Raw genomic sequence first — 22,100 nt, 5'->3', positions numbered from 1 at the left:
TTTTTTTAAAAACATTTTTAAAACCCCATGTCTCGAAATGTCCCGCCCCTTGGGGAAAAATTTTAAAAAAGACTCAAACCCCTAGTTTCAATAAAAAACCGTTCCCAAAGTTTCCCTTTACCTTCCAATTTTTTTTTTAAAAAATATATGGGGGTTTTTTTCCCCCCTTAAAAAACTCTTTAGAAATTTCCCCTTGGTAAAGTTTGGGAGGGGGTACCAAAAAATTCCTTGGGGTTCTATAGAAACATAAAAAAAAAAAAGCATGACTGAAAAGGGTTTCCTCTACATTTAAAACAAATTTGGGTTTTTTTCATAAAAAATTTAATTTATTTTGCAAAATTTAAAATTTTAAGGGATTTTTTTTTTTTTCTTTAAATTTAAAGCTTTGCTTGAAAAAACAAATCAACACCGGGTTTGTCCCAAAAAAACTTTTTGGGGCTACTGAAATTGTTTGAAAAAAAGTCTTCCATTTATTTCTTGGTTTTTCAGGTTTTGTATATCCTACCCGCCATCTCAAATAAAACTGGAAAAACCCAAAAGGGCCCCGATGGTCCCCATCGCCCCCCCCCTTTTCCCCATGACCCCGTATTTTGGTTTTGTTTCGTTTTTTTTTTTTTATTTGACATGGAACCCAATTTTTGAGTCATGAACCCAGTTTTGAATTGAATAGATATTTTCAAGATAAAATTTTGACCAATTTTATGAAGTCCCCTTGAAAAAAAAGGCTCAAGAGAGGTCACAAGGTTTTTTTATTACTTGAAATTGCCCTATTTTCGAAAGGACTTTAAACCCCGTTTTGATCTTTACCTAGAAAAACCTCAAGGTGAACAATTTTTCATAATTTTCAGAAAAATTTATGAAAAAAAGGCCTTTTAGGGGAGGGCACAAAAAGGTTTTTTTTTTTTTAAAACCCCACTGGGCCCATTTTTGACCGCACGTGACCCGATCGGAAAAACCTAGATATCAACAAGGGGAATATTCAGAAACAAATTTTTATGAAGTCCCTTGAAAAATGGCCTTTAGAGAGGTCAAAAGATTTTTAAAAAATTTTTTGACCAAATGAAACCCAGTTTTTGACCGCAGTTGACCCAGTTTTAAAAAAATCTAGGGGAAGATCAAAATGAACATTAGACCAAAATTTCCCAAAAAGAACCCCTGAAAAGTAAAAAAGGCCTTTAGGAGGGCAAAGGTTTTTTTTTATTTGACCTAGACCCAGTTTTTTTTGGCACGTGACCCAGTTTAAAATTTTCCCAGAATCATAAGGTGAAAAATTTAGACCCAAATTTTTTTGGAGATCCAATTCCCCAAGTTGGTTCCCCGAGAGGTCACAAAGGGTTTTTTTATTTTTTTTACCCACTGACCTAGTTTTTTACCGCACCGACCCGTTTCGAACTTTACCTAGATATCCTCAAGATGAACATTCAGACCAATTTTCATATAGATCCCATGAAAAATATGGCCTCTAGAGAGGTCCCAAGGTTTTTCTATAATTTGACCTACTGACCTAGTTTTTGACCGCACGTGACCCACTTTCGAACTTGACCTAGATATCATCAAGGTGAACATTCTGACCAATTTTCATGAAGATCTCATGAAATATATGGCCTCTAGAGAGGTCACAAGGTTTTTCTATTTTTAGACCTACTGACCTAGTTTTTGACAGCACATGACCCAGTTTCGAACTTGATCTAGATATCATCAAGATGAACATTCAGACCAACTTTCATACAGATCCCATGAAAAATATGGCCTTTAGAGAGGTCACAAGGTTTTTCTATTATTTGACCTACTGACCTAGTTTTTGATGGCACGTGACCCAGTTTCGAACTTGACCTAGATATCATCAAGGTGAATGTTCTGACCAATTTTCATGAAGATCTTGTGAAAAATATGGCCTCTAGAGAGGTCACAAGGTTTTTCTATTTTTAGACCTACTGACCTAGTTTTTGATGGCACGTGACCCAGTTTCGAACTTGACCTAGATATCATCAAGGTGAACATTCTGACCAATTTTCATGAAGATCTTGTGAAATATATGGCCTCTAGAGAGGTCACAAGGTTTTTCTATTTTTAGACCTACTGACCTAGTTTTTGACGGCACTTGACCCAGTTTCGAACTTGACCTAGATATTATCAAGATGAACATTCTGACCAACTTTCATAAAGATCCCATGAAAAATGTGACCTCTAGAGTGGTCACAAGCAAAAGTTTACGGACGCACGCACGCATGCACGGACGACGGACACCGCAAGATCACAAAAGCTCACCTTGTCACTTTGTGACAGGTGAGCTAAAAAATGCACCCTTTAACCTTTGGCAGGTCCAGTCTTGCTATATACAGGTGCATGAATGGTTTTGGTACACCCCTCATTCTTGCAGGAATGTCCTTATATAAGCAGTGCACAAAGATAGTAACATCACACCCCAACATGACAAACACCAGAAATAGTCAGCAAAACACACACACACATCTATATACTGCAACAAAATGCAATTCTAACTCTAGTTGTATATCATGTTCTCTAATATTTATGTAATCAGACTGCAAAACAGAAAATGACAAAAGACCAATCTAATTTAAGACCTAGCGTAAAATAAATCAGATTATATTACAAATATACAAATCACGTAGGTATTCCCCGCTGATCAATACAGATTTACCCATCATTTATGAAACTGTAATCAGTTACCATACAAACTATGGTAAGTTAACATACCAACTGTGGTCAGTTAACGTACAAAGAGTTCCTCAATATCGTACGAGTAGTGGTATACTCTCCACCGTAACTTACAACATAACTTCCCCACATGAATCAGAGGTGAAGGACAATAACCTCAACTTGTGATAAACCTCGCAGCCCTTCCAGCTGTTACCTTAATGTATTTCTATTTGTGTTGTACAAAGTAAGGAAAGAGATGATTCACCTGTCATCGCCCTGGTACCTATTGTTATTTTCCTCCACAATGACACACAATGTACCCAACATCTTCACGCTAGGTAACCCCAGATATTATCGCAGTTCTTTGTTTAAAATCTTTCAACTCATCCTTCTACTCAGAGTTTACCTCTGAATTTACCATACTCGTACATGTTGTTATAATCAACAGTTAATCCAATTTCATATACTTTTGTTTATCCCACAGCCGCACACTGTATCCAGTTTTTTTTTATTCCAAGATAGTGACACTAACAGCAGTTTAAACAGCATCAACAATATAACAAAACAGTAAATGTTCTCCTATCAAGGTTTCAGTTTTGTCATAATAATCACTTCCTTTTTCTTTTTTAAACAGGCAACGACTAAAGATGACATATTTTCCTATTCATCAAGTTACACTGTAAATAATACCTGACTATTAACCACAAATCTTATACATGGGAGTATTTTGTTACCTTTTTTATTTGTTACCTTTTTTATCGCCACCTAGTGCATGTTGTTAATTTTACTGAAATAATGCCTTAAAATGTTGCACTAATTGTAAAATATGCTTATTTTTCATTTATAATATTCCACAGACGTTATCAAAATTATTCAGTATTAACTCATATTTTCGGTTTATTTTCTCTGTTAAAATATGTTATATATATACTAGAAACATCAACCTATTACAAAATTCAGTAAAAAAAAAAAACAACTTAAAATGTAGTACCCATAGTTTCCTTAATTTCTAAATGTGTATGAATTTATTGTAGAAATTTAGAAATGCTTTAACCTTTAACATAAAGTTCATTGCATAACTTCATTTATAATCATGCTCTCCATCTATGTACGGTAACTTATAATTAATTCATTAAATGTATTCACTTTGCATTCCAATTAATTAAATCATCAGAATAATTCATTTGCTTCAAGTAAAAACGTCCGCAATTTATTCAATTGCATATGCAAACAATGCACCATAGGCAACGTATCAATTAATGTAAAAATATTAAAATTATACAAATTAATGCAAAAGCTGTAAACACCTGAAATAAATTAGGTATAATGTAAAACGAAATTAAGCTTGAAATCTACACACAACAAAAACAATTTCAAACTGACGTCAAAACGTATATCCTTGTCCCAATCTATTATGTAAAAAAAAAAACCACATACTAAAATATCAGTTAAACTATAAACCATGTACACATTACATTTATATAAACATCGAAAACAGCCAACCGTTAACAGTAAACACTTTGGGCATCTTTCATCGTAAATAGAACATGAAATAGCCATACCACCATCTTCTATACCTTGTAATTTGGTGACAACTTGTAGTAAATATAAAGGTTACCGGGTGAACGGGGTCAATCAAATGAACCTGTCAAAAAACTATGCGATTACACTGCAGTTTGCCGAAGGCAAAATTGGGGAAAATTTTTCTAGCTGTAAATAACAACAAAAACAATTTACACTTTTTCAGTAAAAATCAGATTTTTATTTTTATGCAAGTGTGAAAACAAGGGATTTTTTAGCTGTTTTGCTGCAAGATGCTAATTAAATTCCAGATAATTATCTCCCTTTTCTATAGCTATTGAGTTCCGCCTAATATTACGTCATTCATATTAACACTTTTAGAAAACAATTCCAACTATTCCCAAAGACCTATAATCAATGACTGACACTTTGTGATAAAGGCCCATTATGATCAGAAAGGCCCTACAATACAACTTGTCATCATGACACAATCATAAGAAAAAGAAAATATTGATGCAATATATCAGATATCACATTTCTACCAAAAATGTAGCAAATTTATGGTTCCTTTCTTTTTCTTAAATATATTTCGTAAAACACTTACAATTGGTAGAGTAACTTTGCCGACCTGGAGAGCAAAGATCTAAGGATCACGGGGTTGTGAGTTCAATCCCCGGGCGGGGCGTATGTTCTCCATGACAATTTGATAAAAGACATTGTGTCTGGTATTAATCGTCCTCCACCTCTGTTACATATGGAGAAGTTGGCAGTTACTTGCGGTTTGTACTATTACAGAATCCAGGAACACCGGTTAGGTTAACTGCCCACCGCCAGTGACCATTACATAACTGAAATACTGTTGAAAAATGGTGTTAAACCAAAAACCAAATAAAGGACAAGAATCAGTTAGATCATGAAATTTTGTCAGAATGATTTTGACCTTGAGGAAATCTAGGCCAAGTTCGAAAATGGGTCATCTGGGTTCTAAAACTAGAATTCTATTCTTGAATTTAATTCAAATGGAAATAAACTGCCCATGGAAGTGAACGACAACAGAAGGCAGTATATTGTTACAGGTGTGATCTAAGAAATACATCTTTTAAAACTGTCAAATCACAAATATTGCTTTTAATGCAAATCATTCAACAAGTATAAATATTTCTTTTTTTGTGAAAATGAAAACTAGAGTTCTGTCCTACATAATCTTAAGTCTTAGAAAATGCGTCCAGTGTCTTTATACAATTAAGATGTACATTGCTGATAAATATCTGAAGCACTTTGCCAACGCCAACGCCAGAGCGACTACAAGAAACCTCCTTAAGACCTCCTCAAGGTTGTTTTTCCTTCTCCCTGTTTATTATGAGTTAAGTAGCTTGAAAAATCTATGAACAGCATCATGTATATGCTTTTGATCAACAGCTGAGACTGAGTCATGTATTTCAACACAAGTTAAACTTTTCACTATTCCTCATCTGGCAAAATGCCTCACATGAAACTGGGTAATTTTGTGTACAAAGTCATCCTATTTTATTTTCATTTGGATGACAGCTTTATTTCAGCTGCAGTGTTATATTTTCATTAGACAATGTGCTTATTTTGTCTGTTCCTTATCCTGTTCTGTTTTCATTGGAGTGATAGCCTTATTTCAGCTGCACTTATTCTGGTTCCTACTCTGTTTTCATTGTAGGGTAGCCTTTTTTTCAGCTGCAGTTTATCTAGTCCTATTCTTTTTTCATTGGCTCAGTAGCATTAACCCGGGTCCTATTCTATTTGCATTGGCTCAGCTGCATTAACCCTGGTTCTATTCATTTTCATTGGCTCAGCTGCATTAACCCCGGTTCTATTCATTTGCATTGGGTCAGCTGCATTAACCCCGGTTCTATTCATTTGCATTGGGTCAGCTGCATTAACCCCGGTTCTATTCATTTTCATTGGCTCAGCGGCATTAACCCTGGTCCTGTTCTATTTATTTTCATTGACTCAGCTGCATTAACCCCGGTCCTATTCTATTTATTTGCACTGGCTCAGCTGCATTAACCCCGGTTCTATTCTATTTGCACTGGCTCATTAATCCCGGTCATATCTAACCCGGTCCTTTTCTATTTGCATTGGCTCAGCTGTAGTCACCATGGTTCCTATTCTATTTTCATTGACTCAGCTGCATTAACCCCAGTCCTATTCTATTTTCATTGGCTCAGCTGCAGTCACCATGGTTCCTACTCTATTTTCACTGCAAGGCAGCCTTATTTAAGCCGCATTAACTATACTACCATGGGTATAAGTCTCATTTCAGATCCAAATATGTGACATCCATAATTATTATAGTACAATAGAGGCTGAACAATTTTTTTGTTTATCGAAATTTTTAAACAGACTTAGTATACTTGAAAATATTATGCACCATGCATGCTTTAAGCAGAATTCCATATTTGATAGCAACTTCTACACAATATGTATGAGAAACATTTTCAATTCAAGTTTCTTTAGGTTTAGTTTGCCTCAAGCGCCATGAGCGGTATCTTAATATCAGTGACATTTTTGACAACATTTTTATCTAAAATCATGAAAATCAATGAGATTTATTTAATTAACATAATGTGAAAGCTTTTAAAGTGGTATTCTTATGTTTTAGCCATAGGCTTTTGAACTAAATATAACCATGGTATATGTAAGAGCTTTTAGTGCAACATATACACGTTTAGCTATAGGCTAAACAAAATTATTTCATGAAGTGTTTTTCCTGAAGATAATATGTAATATTATATTCACACCAAAATAGGTATTAAAGTTTTACGATGGGCAGGTTACTGGATTTGCAGTGGCAACAAGTAAGATTTTTCAGAAAATCTAATTAACCCTTAGCCTGCTAAATTTCTGAAATGGACTGGTCCATCATTAAATTAATAATCGAAGGGGTGTTCACTGAAAATTTACTGACTGAATAGCGAATAGTGTAGACCATGATCAGCCTGCACAGATGTGCAGACTGATCTTGGTCTGCACTGGTCGCAAAGGCAGAATAAATTGCCGCCAGCAGGCTAAAAGTTAAAACATCTGTTTCCATTACACACCTGTATTACAAGTCACAAAAATGACTGTCAAAACCAAGAAAATTCCTCACCATTTGCTACAAACACGGAATAAATAGGTTAATTTTGTTGAGGCAAATTTGGGTTTCATCCAAAATGGTAATATTGTTGGACTATCAATTCAAGGCTTTCAAATCATTTACTCTTTGAGCTTCCATTTTGTAGATAACCCATTAAAATTAGTCCTTTGCTAGTCCTAACAATGAGACTTAATGGTACTGAAAAACTGATCTGTTCATTATTCAAAACTCCTAGAATGCTTATGCAGTTCTGATTCCCCTTTAACTGAATAATTATGCAAGTCAGGTCCCTCCCCCCTTCAATAGAATACTTAGAACTGGAAGATGGTTCACCTTCAATAAAATACTTACACACAAGCTTGATTCCCCTTCAACAGAATACTTACACTAGCCTGGTTCCCCTTTATCAGAATATTTACAATGCAAGTCGGGTCCCCCCTCAATAGAATACTTTTCGGAAGTTGGGTTCACCTTCAATAAAACACTTCTACACAAGCTGGTTCCCCTTCAGTAGCTGGGTTCCCCATAAACAGAGTACTTACACTAGCATGGTTCCCCTTTTTTTTAGAATACTTGCAATGCAAGCCAGGTTCCCACTAAATAGAATACTTACACAAGTTGGTTATCCCTTCAATAGAATACTTATGCAAGTTTGATCCCTTTTAACAGAACACTTACGCAAGCCAGGTTCCTCTTGAATAGAATACTTTTGCAAGCTGGGTTCACCTTAAATAGGTCACTTAGCTGGATAAACCATAACAGAATAGTTATAAAAACTGAGTTCTCTGTTAATAGATAACTTGTGCAAGCCAAGTTCCCTTTAAACAGATCTAATAGCCTCCTTTTAATAAATACTTCTGCAAGCCAGGTTCTCCTTAATAGAGAACTTATGTAAGTCAGGTTCCCCTTTAAAAGAATACTTTTACAAGCTAGATTTCACCTTTAATAGAATATTTACACAATACAGGTTCCTTTTTGGTAGAATACTTATAAAAGCTGGGTTCCCAGTTAACAGAATACTTAATGCAAGTTTGTTTCCCCTTTAACAGCATAATTATATACAAGCTGAGTTTCTCTTTAATAGAAAATTTAAGCAAGCCAGATTCCTCTTTTATAGAATTCTTATGCAAGTAGAGTTCCACTTTAGTAGAATACTGGTACAAGTCAGGTCCCCGGGCCCCTTTAAAAGAACTGGGTCCCCTTTCAGTTTTGTTGGCATAATTGTTGACAAATTCAGATTTTTGAGCCAATTAGGGTAGAATATTATAATGACTGAACTGTTCCAAAAAAAATCTTCTTTTTGTTATTATTTAGAACCAACCACATAAGTTCAAGAACTGTATTGAAACTGTAGGCAAATGACCAGCAAATCACAGTTTCTAATGTCAATGACCTAATAAACTGCTGTGTACATTTTCAAAGGGAACTTACAAATACATTCCCATAATATTTATAAATTAGCCAGTAACCTCCCTTGACTATACTTCTTTTTCAATCTCTCTGTATATAACCTAATTTCTTATATAATCTTACCTCATGCTGCTAAGTATAACACGTTCTTTGCGACCATTAAAGACTGGTAACTCTGAGTCACTGGTTGGTGATCCAGGCCCATTTTGTGCAGTCTCGCCTTCATTCTCCATAACTTACAGCGAATTTCCTAAGGTTCTATACTGTGGAAGCTTTATTGTCTTTATAAGTGTCCGTTTCAATCAAACTTAAGATTTTAACCCTGTGGCCTGCTAAAGGGAGTAGACATCCTGCTCCGGACCTGTGGTTCAGTTCAGTACTTGTACTGTAATACTGGCAGTTCACAACCTTCTATAGTCCTGAGATACACTTTCTGAAAATATAAAGAATAAATTTCATTATATTATATAATAAACCAGAGTTATATAACATGTTTTTCCACGTCAAACATGCTCAAAGGTTGTTTTAAGCAACTGTGGCAAGCTGGCAGCTGTGCCAAATTAGTCCTCTAATAGTAAAGACACACTGTCAAAGCGATATTGCCAGAGGGACAGAATGAGAGAAAACCTCCAGAACAGAGAGAAAGAAATCTTTCAGATACAGGTATGTCCACCTAACTCAGTCTAGCTTTTTGCAAGTAGAATAGATAGCCTAGTTTTCTAACGTGCCCGATGTATAACACAAATTCATGCGAAGCCCTCCATCCATGGAGAACCAGTACATGTCTATTACAATGTAGTAATACATCTATGCAAAACCTGCATTACATGTAGATATTTAAGGGAAGGCCTCTGTATGAGATTCAAAGTTTTTACTATGATCATTTTGAAGACAAAGCCTTCAAATTCTCACTTATTCATGGATATGTTGTCTGAGAAGTTAAATTCTTGAGCTGCAGTTGAATATAAAGCAATGTGATGAAATGTTTTACTATTTTTGACGTAAAAATTTATGATTCAGATGAAGTTCAAAACTTCGTAAGACGTTTTGTTTAAAGGGACTAACCCACACATTTTAGGCAAAAAATAATTTCTCTCAAAGATCCATAAAATGTGAGTACCCTGAAAGTAACTAGTGGTATAAAGTTATTGACGTAAGATTTTTGCAAGAAATTCTTACAAATAACTAAAACTATTGTGCAAAAGGTAGTAAACCATTGCAACGCTTTTGAAATAATGCAGTAAATTTACATTCTTCCTGCATTTTTGACAATATCTAACTTTTATTGTCATCCACAGTATTTTGCAGTGTCATACATACATTCTATGCAAAACTTGGTAAAAATGAACAAGTTGAAAAATTTTATGCAAACTGTGGGCGAGTAGCTTTAAATGAATTATATACATTTGTTTATTTTCATCTACATCTACCATTAACATAATTATTCTGTTACTTGCTAAGTGGAAACATGATTTCATTTAATATTCTCTTTAAATATACACATAACAAACATCATTTTTGGAAAGGAATTTATATAAGCTACCAGCTTGTTTTCCAATCCATGTATTTGACCTGTAACAATTTGTTGTACATGTTATGTGTATGTTGTTTCAAATAAATATTGTTTAAACTAAACAACATTAACTTGTTCTGTTAAAAATTTGAAAGTATGCCAATACTGCATATAAAATGGGAAAGACGTACAAGTGCATGTATCAAATATAGCCAAATCCAAAATAAAACCATCAAAACAAAAAACAACAATTACCGGTAATGCAAATTATATTATTTTATACCAAAACTGAACACTCAGGTACTATGCAATAATGAAGTACAATGTATGGTTTTTACACAGTGAATTACTTAATAATTTAACTTCTAATAGCATGTTATCAGTAAATTTTCCCCACCTGACCTGCCACCTGCATGAAAATATTCCTAATATATAGATTATCTGACAGACATAGCAATATAAATTCTTACATAATCTTAGTATTAGGGGTGATATTTAGAACTATGCCTTCTGCCATGACAGTTCCCCATTCACACATGAAATAACTGTATACAGTTCATTCCAAGGTAATAAAAAAGTAAAATACATCAAAAATACCATATGGCAATAGCAATAATAATAATAATAAAAAAACTTCTCAAAAAAAAAAAATTTCTACTTTAAATAGGTAAAAGTTGTGCAAAGTTATACTGGTATAGTCTTACTTGTACTAAAATCTGGCTAACTTTATGAGAATTTTAAAACAATTTCACAGTTAAACAGAAAATATCATTATCAGTTAGTATTCATTTTTTTAAATCTTTCAAACTTCCCTATCTGATACATGTAACACCCATACAATAATTGCGTTATCTACATATTCGTAAGAACAGGAACATAAATTACCTCAAAGAAAATTCACACTACACGCAATCAATAAAGCATACTTACAGGAAGTTGTATTTAATATTTCTGTCAAAGCCAAAAGATAAAGAACCAAACAATATAAAGAAAAAAGTAAACAAGAGGGTCATAGTGGCACTCACCTGAAATTGACTGATTGACCTTGAATGTATGAATAACACACTGAATCATGCATGGTAACCTTGATAAGTTGAAAAGCCCCAGTTTGAACAAATTTGAGAGAACCATACAATGATGCTAAAGACCAAATCTAACAAGAGCCTGTCGAACACGAAATGCCCCCCTTGATGCATTCAGTAATTGCACAAGGAACAGAAATTATATGCTCACTACAAACAAAAGTTCTACCATTCTGGTTTAATCTGACCTTGACCTTTAACCTATTAACCTAACAAGAGATTACACAGTGATCTTGGCGCCATCCACTGAGCCATTTTTGAATATTCCAAATTTCAAGACTAGCTCAAGGTCAAAATCAAGGTCAAATTTCATTTCGGTACAAAACAATGTGTATGTGGTCCAAATTTGAAAGCTGTGGCTTGAGAAATGTGAAAGCAGGTCACTAGATCAATTTCAAGGTCAAAGTTCATTTCGGTAGACAGAACTATGCATGTGCTTCAAATTTGGAGGCTGTAGCTTGAGAAATGTGAAAGTAGGTAATAGGTAAAAATCAATGTCAAATTTCAATTCAGAACACAAAAATATGCATGTGGACCAAATTTTAAGGCTGTAGCTACAGAAATAGGGCTGTGGATCGTCAGACAAGTGGCGATCCAATCCGATCCGCGAGTCGGGGCTTACGATTCACAGATCGAACCACGGATCATCAGCAACAACTTATAATGATACAAAAATGCAAGCCTGTTATTTTTGTACTTTTTTCTTTATGGAATCTAAATTTGCAGTTCTCATGGTGCTCAGTTTAATAGTTTCTTTAATAGTTTCTTTAATAGTTTAATATGTTTAATGTTTTTCTCATTAATTAAAGTCAGGTTTCGCGGGTGGACTTCTGTAATGTTCGGCCATTCTTGCAGATGAACGATATGACGTCGGTCATTAATATCACAATATTAAGTAACAGTTCCATATTTTTTGATAAGAAAATTTCATTTTTTTGGACAAGGATTTTGTATTTAACTTTTTATTGAATTTAATTACTTAAATGATAAATGTTTATTCACTGTTTTGACAGATTTCATATTAATTTTAGTTCGAATATAAGACCGATGCTAACTCTACCTAAGACATTTGTTTACATCCGGTTTAGGATCTGACAACGCGTAATCGTCTTAGATGTGCAAGAATTCTTTAAAGACGTTTAATGTGGCTTTAATTTAGTTTTATTGATAGAAATATGAATTAAGGCACCGCCTAGCATTGGGGATTTATCTTTTTATATATCCGCTTAGAAAGAAATATTCAACGCTCAAGAAAGTGAAACTTTGCTCTAAACTTAGTTTACATTTAGTGTCATCATACCTCTTACAGCGAATATCATACTTTGCAAAATTTACGGAAGCCGTGACGGTGACGTCATTCAGCGTTCTCGCACTAGCTTTTAGGATTTTTTTTGTTTGTTTGCACTCCACGCAGAAACTTGACGGCCTTTACACTGCTTTACTGTTTTATAAAAGTGTTTTTCAGTTGCATGTACAGTTTTCATTACGAAAAAGAAGTAAAATAATCATGTTAGCGCAGTTTACGAATCTGTGTGACAGATTCGGGGTGCTCGGATGTTCATAAAGACAACCAGTCAGTGGATTTTACATAAATCGGAACCGGAAAACATCGAAAAAATTGCCTCAGTATATGCAAACAGCAAAGACGAATATCTATATACGGACGTTACCGTCTCGGGGATTTTTATCCCCTATTATACATATTGCATGTATTAATGAAAAAGATCGCGATCCAACGATCTTGACAATGACGAATATCCGTACTCGAACTTTTGGTCAAACTCGTGGATATCCGAGTACTCGGATACTCGTTACAGCCCTATACAGAAATGTGAAAGTAGGTCACTAGGTCAAGATCAAGGTCAACTCATGTCAAGGTTCATCTTGCCACTCAAAACTATACATGTGGTCCAAATTTGAATGATGTAAGTTATGGACATGAAGATTTTAAGTTTTTTCCTATGTAAGTCTATAATTATGAACCATATGACCACTGGGGCGGGGCCATATTTGACCCTAGAGGGATAATTTGAATAAACTTGGCAGAGAACCACTAGATGATGCTACATTACAAAATATCAAAGCAATAGTCTTTGTGGTTTGGAAAAGAAGATTTTCAAAGTTTTTCCCTATAAAAGTCTATGTAAACCATGTGACCCCCAGGGCAGAGCCATATTTGACCCTAGGGGAATAATTTAAACAATCTTAGTAGAGGACCACTAGATGATGTCATATACAAAATATCAAAGCCCTAGGCCTTGTGGTTTTGGACAAGAGGTTTTTCAAAGTTTTTTCCTATATAAGTCTATATAAACTATGTGACCCCCGGGATGGGGCCATATTTGACCCCAGGGAAATAATCTGAACAATCTTGGTAGAGGACCACTAGATTTTGCTACATACCAAATATCAAAGCCCTAGTCCCTATGGTTTGGGACAAGAAAATCAGAAACCGTTTAACTGTTCCTGGCCAATGTGACCTTGACCTTTGACCTAATGACCTCAAAATCAATAGAGGTCATCTGCTGGTCATGGCCAACCTAACTATCAATTTTCCTGACACTAGGCCCAAGCATTCTTGAGTTATTGCCCGGAAACCATTTTAGTGTTCCTGGTCATTGTGACCTTGACCCTTGACATACTGACCTCAAAATCAATAGGGGTCATCTGCTGATCATGATCAACCTCCCTATCAACTTTCGTGACCCTAGGCCTAAGCGTTCTTTAGTTATCATCCGGAAACTGTTTCACTGTTCAGGGTCACTGTGACCTTGACCTTTAACATACTGACCTCAAAATCAATAGGGGTCATCTGCTTGTCATGACCAACCTCCCTATCAAAGTTCGTGACCCTAAGCCTAAGCGTTCTTGAGTTATCATCCAGAAACCGTTTTACTGTTCAGGGTCACTGTGACCTTGACCTTTAACATACTGACCTCAAAATCAATAGGGGTCATCTGCTGGTCATGACCAACCTCCTTATCAACTTTCATGATCCTAGGCCCAAGCGTTCTTGAGTTATCATCCGGAAACTGTTTTGCTATTCAGGGTCACTGTGACCTTGACCTTTGACATACAGACCTCAAAATCAATAGGGGTCATCTGCTGGTGATGACCAACCTCCCTATCAACTTTCATAATCCTAGGCCAAAGCAATCTTGAGTTATCACCCGGAAACGGATTGGTTTACATTCCGACCGACCGACAAACCGACCTACCGACCGACATCTGCAAAACAATATACCCCTTCTTCTTCGAAGGGGGGCATAATGAAGAACAACCATAGTCATTTAAAGACATTTCTTTTTTTAGCTCTAGTGTTCCCTTAAAGGTACCAAGTGCCCCCATCCAAAGAAGGGCTGTCTAATGACAGCACGCTTGACAATAATTTATAGCTCATTCCTTTATAAATAGCTAACATTTGACAACTTTAACAAGATTTTCTAATGTGAAAAAAGTGAATAATTTTGAGAAAATGTAAGCTACAGTTAGGTAATTTGTCATGTAAGGTGATCTCATGATGCTGAAGACATGTGTGAAGTTCAAAAGCATTTGGCCCAGTAGTCTTGTATGCAAAACTTTAATCAAAACTTCTAAGTTAAAAAGGGGCATTATTTTTACAAAATAAACACTAGAGTTATGTATCTTGCCCCATAAGTTCATCTCAGGATGCCATAGACATGTGTGAAGTTTGAAAGCATTTGACATTGTACTTTTTGAGAAACCTGCTTACATTTGTACATGCAGAACTTTAACCTGAAATATTAAGTTATAAAGGGGCATAATTTTAACAAAATAAAAGCTAAAATTATATAACTTGTCATAGGAGGTCATCTTATGATACCAAAGACATGTGTGAAGTTTGAAAGCATTTGGCATTAGTTTCTGAGAAACCTGCTTACATGCAAAACTTGAACTTAAAATTTTAACTTAAACAAGAGCTGTCACTAATGGTTACAAACGCCCCCGCAGCGCCTTGACCTTTCCCCTGGTGACCTTGATTTTTGACATGGTGACCCCAAAGTCTATAGGGGTCGTGTACTCAATAAGTACTATTAGCATGTGATGTTTGATGGTCCTGGGTGCAGTGGTTCGCGAGAAAGTGCCTTCATGCAAAAAGTTAACATTGGCCCGTGACCCTGACCTTTGACCTGGTGACCCCAAAGTTAGTAGGGTCGTGTTCTCAATAAGCACTATCAGCATGTGAAGTTTGAAGGTCCTGGGTCAGTGGTTCGCGAGAAAGTGCCTTCATGCAAAAAGTTAACATTGGCCTGTGACCTTGACCTTTGACCTGCTGACCCCAAAGTTAGTAGGGTCGTGTTCTCAATAAGTACTATCAGCAAGTGAAGTTTGAAGGTCCTGGGTCAGTGGTTCGCAAGTAAAGTGCCTTCATGCAAAAAGTTAACGTTGGCCCCTGTGACCTTGACCTTATGACCCCAAAGTCAGTAGGGGTCGTGTACTCAATGAGTACTATCAGCATGTGAAGTTTGAAGGTCCTGGGTGCAGTGGTTCGCAAGTAAAGTGCCTTCATGCAAAAAGTTAACGCTGGCCCCTGTGACCTTGACATTTGACCTGGTGACCCCAAAGTCAGTAGGGGTCATGTACTCGATGAGTTCTATCAGCATGTGAAGTTTGAAGGTCCTGGGTGCAGTGGTTCACGAGTAAAGTGCCTTCATGCAAAAAGTTAATGTTGGCCCCTGTGACCTTGACCTTTGACCTGGTGATCCCAAAGTCAGTAGGGGTCATGTACTCGATGAGTACTATCAGCATGTGAAGTCTGAAGGTCCTGGGTGCAGTGGTTCGCGAGTAAAGAGCCTTCATGCAAAAAGTTAACGTTGGCCCCTGTGACCTTGAACTTTGACCTGGTGACCCCAAAGTCTATAGGGGTCAAGTACTCAATGAGTACTATCAGCATGTGAAGTTTGAAGGTCCTGGGTGCAGTGGTTAGTGAGTAAAGTGCCTTCATGCAAAAAGTTAATATTGGCCCGTGACCTTGACCTTTGACCTGGTGACCCAGAAGTCAGTAGGTGTCGTGTACTCAATGAGTACTATCAGCATGTGAAGTTTGAAGGTCCTGGGTGCAGTGGTTCGCGAGTAAAGTGCTTCATGCAAAAAGTCAACGTTGGCCCCTGTGACCTTGACCTTTGATCTGGTGATCCCAAAGTCAGTAGGGGTCATGTACTTGATGAGTACTATCAGCATGTGAAGTTTGAAGGTCCTGGGTGCAGTGGTTCGCGAGTAAAGAGCCTTCATGCAAAAAGTTAATGTTTGGCCCCTGTGACCTTGACCTTTGACCCGATGACCCCAACGTCAGTAGGGGTCAAGTACTCAATGAGTACTATCAGCATGTGAAGTTTGAAGGTCCTGGGTGCAGTGGTTAGCGAGTAAAGTGCCTTCATGCAAAAGGTTAATGTTGGCCCTTGTGACCTTGACCTTTGACCTGGTGACCCCAAAGTCAGTAGGGGTCGTGTACTCAATGAGTACTATCAGCAGGTGAAGTTTGAAGGTCCTGGGTGCAGTGGTTCGCGAGTAAAGTGCCTTCATGCAAAAAGTTAACGTTGTGACTATCAAACAGACAGTTGAAAACTAGTATGCCTCTCTTCGGGGGCAAAAAGTTAATGTTGGCCCTTGTGACCTTGACCTTTGACCTGGTGACCCCAAAGTCAGTAGGGGTCGTGTACTCAATGAGTACTATCAGCAGGTGAAGTCTGAAGGTCCTGGGTGCAGTGGTTCGCGAGTAAAGTGCCTTAATGCAAAAAGTTAACATTGTGAGGCCTAAAATAAAATATTGTTTGTTTCCCCATCCACGACCGACTCGAAAAAATTGGCGCGACCCAAACAATTTTATCGCCGAAACCTAAATTAAATTTTTTTTTAATTGGTACGAAAAAACCTGGGACAAAAAATGCATATTTTGAATTAGTTTGAGTCTGAAACCGATCTTTTGATCTGTATCGCATTGGCGCAAGTAAGTATTAGAACAGTTGGTGGTAAAAAGACGCTTGGAGATGACAAATTAGAAAATGGCGGAGCATTCAGTTTGCATCTCCGTAACCATAAAAAATGGAAACACAAATCGTTCGCTGGTTAACAATAAAATTTGCAAGTTGTCGACGAAGTTGACAATGTGTGACATTGTTGACGAAGCTGATAGTGATAGAGAAATTGAAACCACAGTAAATGCAGCAATTGATAACAGCCAGTTTAGCGTAAAACTGTCCACCACCGAAAATAGTGAACCCTTTACTATTGACAATGAAGAAACATTGCAACCAAATACCTTAATTATTGTTAACAGGCAAGGAGTGAAAGAAAAATATAGTATGTGCTTCACAAGAATCACCTGGTCATTTTGCAGAAAGGCATTCAGATTGAACACATGTAAACTTGGTACCTGTTTAAATTTTAGAGTGTTGGTATTCTCCTTGCAGTTATTCCTACAAATTTCAAAAAAAAATATTTTACCTACCTACCTACCCATACTTCACCTGCTTGGGTCGGGATGGGGAAACAAAGAATATTTTAAGTTTGGCCTGAGCAAGGAACGGACAGTTGAAAACTAATATGCCTCCCTTTGGGGGCATAAAAAGGGAAATAATTCAACTTTTGTGACATGGGCGCACACACAAAATGAACAAAATGAAGAGAAGACCCTACAATGATGCTGTGACAGTTTGTTTTCTCATAAACAGCTTGATAGATCTTCATCAGATGACACCATGTCGTATGATGAAGATCTATCCAGCTGTTTATGAGAAAACAATTTACATTGTTTAAAGGCATTTCTATTTCTAGCTATGGTAGCCCTTAAACGGGGCCAAACTGAACCCTTTCAGACCAAGGACAATGGAAGCCAGACCATCCACCTATACTTATAGCCGAGTCTGCTATCCCTCACCCTGAACAAAGTTCAGATGAGCTAAAAAATTACCATACCCTGTGGTAGCCATTGTTTTTTTACAAATCAGACTAATTTGAACAATCTTGGTAGCCAATTTGTGTGTAAAATTATGGGAAAATTGGAACAGTAGTGTCTGACAAGACGATTTTTTAATGTTCCCACTATATATTATAGTGAAATGACCACACCTGCTGACAGTTATGTTTTTTGATAAATAAGAAAAAAACATATGAACAATCTTGATAGAGGGCCAAACAAGGTACACTTCTATTACATTATTATGAAATCAGACAAGCAGTTTCTCATAAAAAAAAAAAATCATTTTCAAAGCTCCAGATAAGCTGTTGGTGCAATTGGGTATTTACCCATCACTTTTTGTCTGAATTGGGTATTGGAAATTTGAATTGGGTAAAAATAATATCATTACCCAGCCTTTTCAGAAGTAATTGGGTATTTGCTAAAACCAATTGGGTATTTTACCAATCTCGCACTAACAATTGAGTATTTTTTTGCTTACAGTATACATGGTATATATCATTAAACAGGACTGACTAAGTATTTTAATGGCGCCCTTCAATGTTTAATACAAAAATGTATTTAAAATTGTAATGAATGTTTTATACTGTTGTTTTCTTTTTCACTTTTAATGCAGTCTGAGATCAGTTCATCCACAATATCCCGAACGATGTGGTCACCGCAATATGCATTCTCCCAAAAGATGTCATCCAGTATTGGTGACACTACATCGTCACAAACAGATAACTGTCATTGTTGAACAGCAAAATATCCCACTAATTTGTTTGTTTGTGCTGCAACAATGTTTTTCCTGCAACCTCTTTACATTTTATCGGCATAAAATTGTTTACAAAGCGTCCAAATAACACCGATCAGCCGACTGAATGGTCCTGTTATTTTCCCGATAAATTGCAACCTGTTCTGCAGTAACGTATAACCAGTCAGTCAAATCTAGCGTTAAAGTCTCGTACCCGTTCTAGTTATAAGGAAAATGCGATACGCAAGCTATTTTTTACGAATTGGGTATTAGGAATTTTACTTGCGTTTCAGTACGCACACTGTGTGAGTTCAATTGGGTTTTCTGCAATTTTAATTGTGTAAATACGCAAATACGCAGCTTATCTGGAGCTCTGCATTATATACACATAAGGAAAAGTGACCGCACCCTCTACTCTAGCAGCCCCGCGATTCTGAATAGGTAATGTGAATAATCTTAATAGATAGTCACCCAAGGAACACTTCTGTCAAATTATTTATAAATCCAAGCGGTTTATGCATAGAAAATTTCTAAAGAAGTGTCAGACAGATGATGAATGTTGAGTGATCACAACCGCTCACCCACAGCACATCCTGGTCAGAGCCCAGTTGTTCGAAACTTTAACAGACCGTTAAACTAATAGCCTGTTAAATTTTGATTCAAAATACTAGTCTTGGTGGGAAACACTAGTATGATGTTTTAGTTTTACTGTAAAAACATTTCAGTGTTCATAATCTTTAAGCCATACATTTGTTTTTCCAAGTTTTCTGAAGTGTCGAAATATTACTCTAAAAGTTAATCGACTGTTAGCTTAATCAACTGTTAAAGTGGCTCCAGGTGAGCTAATAACAGGGAAGTTATGTGACCAGGTTGTTGTTGAGAACTTCAGTTCTAGCCTTATTCTGGTTTGCATTATTTTTCACAAACAAAATATCTTTTTACTGTCAAAATTTTATGCTTAATTTCAAGGGAAATTTTGATGCATGTTAATTCACCCGATGTTTTAAACAGACATAAAAAGCCCACAAAACACCTATAGATTGCTGAAACTGGCATAAATTTACTTGTCTTTCAACATGAAATACATCATTGAAATTCACCTTTTTACTGTTAACTGTTTGTTTTTCATTGTCATCATTGAGTTAAATTATATAAAAATCAGGCCACAGTTTCATACAAAAAGATCTTTAAAGTTTCCATATACACATACAGTCTAACCTGTCTTAAGCAGCCAGCCAAGGGAAGCAAACAATTTGGCCGCTAAAGCCAGGTGACCACTGATCGGAGGTGCAGCCAATATATGTATTTTTCAGACTTCTGGCCAGTATAGCCTTTAGGCCCATTTTTTGGGGTTTTCCATTATTATTTTACCAGGATACAATGACGTGCATTTGCCTTCGCAATACGAATGGTCTTCTCAGCAATCTAAAAAAGCTTTAAAGTGGGTGGCCGAATATTTACAACCTGGCCAAATTTACGACTCGAACCAGTATGTCTTTTAATTCAACACATGCATAAATTATTCAATATAACAATTACAGGCATCACAATCTTATGCTGCCACGTTACTGTTAACTTAGCGAAATGCAGGCTAAAATTGTCAAATGATCGGTACAACGGAGATCTTTAATACTGAGAGAGTTAAGCTTACTATGATAAGCAGGGAAAACTTCAGAAAAGTACACAGTAGATGTAGTCTTAATCTAATTTTACATATGTAAACAGTTCCTGTAGTTTTAGACTTATGAATAACAAAAATAATCGACAGGACTTTCCAGGCATGACTTTCGAGCGAATAACGAAAATAATCTGAGCGATGGTCATGCAAATAACAAAAATAATCGGCACGGCGGTGATGCGAATAAGGAAAATTATCGGCACATGCAGATAGCTTTGATCAGCATAATTTTTATGATGTTGTCATTATAGAGAATATTTGATGTTTTTCATGTTTATTTTGTTAGCTAATTGGTCAACTGAGCTAATATAACTTTGAAATATAGCTTGACTGATCTACTGTGTCTTCTTCGAGCTAACAGTTTGCTATTGGACTCAAGTTTCCACAGCCTGTTTGTGTAACGAAAATTTTGGGAACGAATCGCTCAATGCACCACAGATATTTAGCCTTCTCGGCAACTGACGCAAGAATTGTTAGTTTAAAAGGTCATGTAGATAATGCAACCCATTATGCATCTATTTTTCAAAGAGGAACAGTGCATGGATATTTCAATTTTCCTACCAACTGCCTTACTTTTCTGTAGATGTCAGCTGGCAAACAACAACAATCAGTATGCGCAAATAGAATGCGCAGAGCGACGAACCTGCAAAACTATCTTCAAAAGCCTAAACTAGAAAGAATTTTGTCTTATCTTCCAAGTTTTCCCAAAAAGGAGTTTGTGGCCCCTGTACAGTACGTGTATATGAGCGTCTTTGAGATCTATATTAAAGTTGGAACACATATATTATTATGAAAAAAAAACAACATTCAATATGCTTTCATAACAGGACTCAGATGTGCAGGTGGAAATGTAATTACAATGGTTTAAAACCTTATTTAGATCGAACTAATTAAGAGCTTTTGCTGTATTGTTTCATTCCTTGCCGATTTAAAACGTTCTTTTCTGGCGGTATTCATGCACTTAATTAATCCAGTAAATAATAGATACATAAAGGTGAACAATAAAGGTTAAAGTAAATTTTATTTACAGTTGCAATGTAAAACTATAAACATAAGCTCTCTAGAGCATAGCATCTAGCCTAAACACACATTTCTCAAAGCATAACCTAATATATGAACTGCAGCACGGGTTCCGTGAAAGACGGTCTTGTGAGACCCAGCTCATTGAGTTAGTAGATAATCTGGCAAAAATCTGTCAATAGGTAAACAGACCGACCTTATAATTATCAGTGCTCGATTTTAGTATTTTAGCATTTGACAAGGTCAATCACTTAAAATTACTATACAAGTTCCAAGGACACGGTGTTTGCGACCAAATCGTGTCTTGGATACAGTCATTCCTTATAGGCAGATCCCAATCAGTGGTAGAACTTTGAGGGCATTGCATCTGATCAAGTCCCCGTCACGTCCGGTGTCCCTAAGGGATCTGTTCTGGGGCCCTTCTCTTCCTACT

At 36.4% G+C, this 22,100-nt stretch overlaps 1 long non-coding RNA gene across 2 annotated transcripts; it reads right to left on the bottom strand.

The window, feature by feature from the left end:
* Positions 1 to 4,825: 4,825 nt before the first annotated feature.
* Positions 4,826 to 21,287, bottom strand: LOC123551501 (uncharacterized). 2 transcript variants are annotated; one of them, XR_008370567.1, is made up of 3 exons: positions 21,209 to 21,287; positions 8,825 to 9,134; positions 4,826 to 5,038 (listed from the first exon to the last, which is right to left on the bottom strand). It is a non-coding gene; the product is annotated as an uncharacterized LOC123551501 (long non-coding RNA). The 2 variants fall into 2 exon arrangements; XR_008370568.1 differs by having other exon boundaries at positions 4,827 to 5,038; positions 21,221 to 21,265.
* Positions 21,288 to 22,100: the final 813 nt, after the last annotated feature.

This window comes from Mercenaria mercenaria, chromosome 4, assembly GCF_021730395.1.
Source record: "Mercenaria mercenaria strain notata chromosome 4, MADL_Memer_1, whole genome shotgun sequence".
NCBI classification, from domain to species: Eukaryota; Metazoa; Mollusca; class Bivalvia; order Venerida; family Veneridae; genus Mercenaria; species Mercenaria mercenaria.
This window is presented reverse-complemented; position numbering and strand designations above follow the sequence as displayed.